The sequence below is a fragment of the Oryzias melastigma genome, linkage group LG17 (genome assembly GCF_002922805.2).
Source record: "Oryzias melastigma strain HK-1 linkage group LG17, ASM292280v2, whole genome shotgun sequence".
Classification (NCBI taxonomy): domain Eukaryota; kingdom Metazoa; phylum Chordata; class Actinopteri; order Beloniformes; family Adrianichthyidae; genus Oryzias; species Oryzias melastigma.
In genome coordinates, this window is record NC_050528.1 from 5,189,733 (window position 1) to 5,193,279 (window position 3,547).

At 44.0% G+C, this 3,547-nt stretch overlaps 1 long non-coding RNA gene across 1 annotated transcript in view; it reads left to right on the forward strand.

Moving 5' to 3' along the window:
- Positions 1-3,547, forward strand: part of LOC118599977 — a 23,982-nt gene that overhangs the window by 10,126 nt on the left and 10,309 nt on the right. Inside the window, exons 3-4 of the long non-coding RNA XR_004949534.1 lie at positions 581-670; positions 769-927. This is a non-coding gene — a long non-coding RNA (uncharacterized LOC118599977). The remainder of the gene's footprint in view (positions 1-580; positions 671-768; positions 928-3,547) is intronic.

A 3,547-nucleotide genomic window follows, 5' to 3' on the forward strand; every position in this document is an offset into this window, starting at 1 on the left:
TGTTTTGTGTGATAATTCTGACAAATAAATATTGAAAATTCTTTCCCTAAACCCTCTCTCATGTGTATCCTAAACTTAGACAATATGTCTCCATTGGAAAACTATACCAGTATACTATTGTCGGTTATCATCTATTATTGAATGTAAATTATTTTTTTTTATTTGTAACGCAGGAGAAAATACAAAATATTACCATATTTAAAGAGTAATTTAAAACGAGTTACTTTTCCAAGTAACTAATTACTTTGAAGATGCAGTAATTGAGTTACTAACTCAATTACTTTTTGGGAGAAGTAACTAGTAACTATAACTAATTACTTTTTTGAAGTGAGATGCCCAACACTGATTATGACCTATAATTTGAATAGACAAAAAAGCTAATAGATGAATGTTCTGCTTTATGAGGAGTTTCTAACATTTAGCGAATTTTCTGCTTTAAAAAATGCCAGAAAACATAATCATGAAGAGGTTTTTAGGGCCTCGGGACAAATCTTTTGTTTATAGATTTGAATTACATTTCTGTTCTCATTTGGACCAAGTAAAATAAACTGATTAGAGGCCTTTCTCTCACCTTCTCCAGCTCTCAGATAAGAAGTGTGGACGGAGGAATGGACAATCATGTAGTTATTCATTCATGGAAAAGACATGGGAGTGGAAAGAATATAATCAAGTATTGTTTTAATTTTCTCTTAATTAAAAAAAACTGGCAAGGAAGTGTAATGTGTTTAGGAAAAGGGTGATTTGAGCTCCGCTCTCATATCTCTATAGCTGGTTCCCCTTCAGCTCTTGAAACCTGCACTGTGACCGACCGCCTTATCTCCGCGGAGTCCTTCCCTTCCCAGCAAGTTTACGGCAAGACGTTTAACGGGAGGCACCCAATTAAGAGGAAACGTGCGGGTCTTCACGAGAGTCCCACCAACATCGGTGGTCAGCGCTTTACAGCTCACTCATGCCGTGTCAGAAGTCCACGTAAACCTCAGAGACGAGGCCGCGTCTCCAGAATCATTTTTTATCTCCTCATTAATAGAATTTTACACAGAGACTTGGTATATTGTTTTAATGGGGGAGCGGAGCTGACGTAAGGAGGGAGCAGTGTTCTGAAGGCTCAAAAGGGAGGGGAGACCAAAAGGTTTCCATTGTCTCAAATGAAGTTGGCAGGGAAAGTGGTTTACATGGATTCTCCCTGCATGCTGTAATTTGTGAGTATTATATTGATAACCTGCATTCAGCCTCGCTCGAGTTTGTCTGCTGTAAAAAGAAATGATGGCAGACGCAACCAAAGCCAAGGGAATAAGATTTCAGCCAGACACTTAAGTGAATCACCAACTATGTTGCATGTGAAGTGTACATTTGCGTGACTTGTTGTTTATTGCCCACATTCAACTTCGTGACTGTCTTCCATATTTGTGCCAAGTCTGAGGCCACATTCCCGAATCTGTCCAACATGTTGGTAGAAAAAGTGGCTAGTTTTCCTCCACTGGCTTTTTTTTTTTTTGCTCCATTTCTCATCCTCTGTACTCGACACTCTCAGTCTGAGGCTAAAAAATACTAGGAAATCATGTCAAGAACAGGATTTTTTAAATCAAACAGATTTAAAATAAAATTGTTTGTTTTTTGAGAAAAGCCGTGCAAAAATATAGATTTTAAGTGCAGAGAACTTAAAACACAACCTGTCACCTCCTCCCAGTACTGCACCGCTAATTCAAACAGCGTTTCAAAGCATACAAAAATAAATATATATAAAATAAATAAATCAATTGCACATTTCCAAAAGTGCATATAGTACTGGGTCAATCCCTAAATATTTTAACTAGTGCAGGGGTCTCCAACCCGAGGCTCCGGAGCCTCTTTTACCCTCCACAGTGGCTCTTAAAGAAAAAAATGAAAAGTTAGTAATTTTTAAAAGTAGCTCCTAGTGGTAGCTCCTCCTACACGCGGCCGGGGTGTCACGGGATCAAGGACATTTCTGGACAGGCCTCTAGCTGTATATAACTATGGCGTTAAACTTCCGCCAAAAGTCTCCCACGGGCATAAATCAAACTCCCCTCTCACATTGAACGTTCCACGGGCTCAATTCTGCCTCCATGAACGCTCCTGTATCCCTGTGCGCATGTGGAACCACTACTGCACACTCATGGAAGTGTTCTTCCGCTCCTGAAAGTAGTCCCTTCGCTCGTGAAGGACTATCCCTCCGCTCGTGACGGATAGGGTTGGGCACCGATGGGTTCTGATAAGGTTCCGGTGCTACCGCGGTCCTTTTGTTTCGGTTTCGGTTCCCTTTCGGTGCTTATTGCGGTGCTTCAGTAATAAAAAATAATGCCTTTATCTTCCTAAATCCAAAGCAGAACGGCTTCAAACAAGCGCAGACTCCCTCCTGCCGTGCAGCTGTGCGCACGTAATATAAAGCATAATATAAAACTCCGTCTTAAATAAACTTAAACGTCCTTGAAATTTTAGCCTGACATTTTATTAAATTAAATCAGGAATGTGGCATTTATTTGCAGTTGTTTTTGGGCAAAAGCAATATTTTATTTCAATAAAATAAGGCGGAAGATAAATGTCAATCACACGGCTGCAAAGCGCAGCAGATGATGACGACCCGCTGTGGTGGTGGGCGGAGCCGAGCCGAGCTTTCTGCTATTAGCAGCCCAACAAGGAGGAAACGATTCATTGTTTCATTTTGGGATGGGGCTCCAGCATTGTTTAAAAACTGCGGAAACTCCACTATTCACAGCGAAAGTCCTGCCCACCGATGTTGCGGAAGCCGACCATCTCGACGGTTTTATATGAGCCCGCCCACGAACACAAGAAAGTAAATAGATAGGCTGAATCGTAAAGAATCAGAAGGGAGTACAAGTGATTGACATGTCCACAGACAAATGAAACTTCAATGGAATTTGGAACCGAAATCCGGCACCGTTTGCAGCCTCATCTTTCGGTTTCGGTAGAACCGCGCAAATCATAACGGTTCCTACTTGGAACCGAACTTCGGTGCCCAAACCTAGTGATGGACCATCCCTCCGCTCGTGAAGGGCCATCCCTCCGCTCGTGAAGGACCATCCCTTCGCTCGTGACGGACCATCCCTCCGCTCGTGGAGGACCATCCCTCCGCTCGTGGAGGACCATCCCTCCGCTCGTGACGGACCATCCCTCCGCTCGTGACGGACCATCCCTCCGCTCGTGACGGACCATCCCTCCGCTCGTGACGGACCATCCCTCCGCTCGTGGAGGACCATCCCTCCGCTCGTGGAGGACCATCCCTCCGCTCGTGACGGACCATCCCTCCGCTCGTAAAGGACTATCCCTCCGCTCGTAAAGGACTATCCCTCCGCTCGCGGAGGACTATCCTTCCCCTCGCGGAGGACTATCCCTCCGCTCGTAAAGGACTATCCCTCCGCTCGTGTCAGCATTCCTGCACGCGTGTAACAACTCCTGTGAATTTGTGTAAAATAACAAACCCAAAAATCGTAAATTTCAACCTGTGTGTGATTGGGCCACTTTGCTGTAGCCCGTGTTACCGTTGCTGGGGGCAATACTGACGCCATAA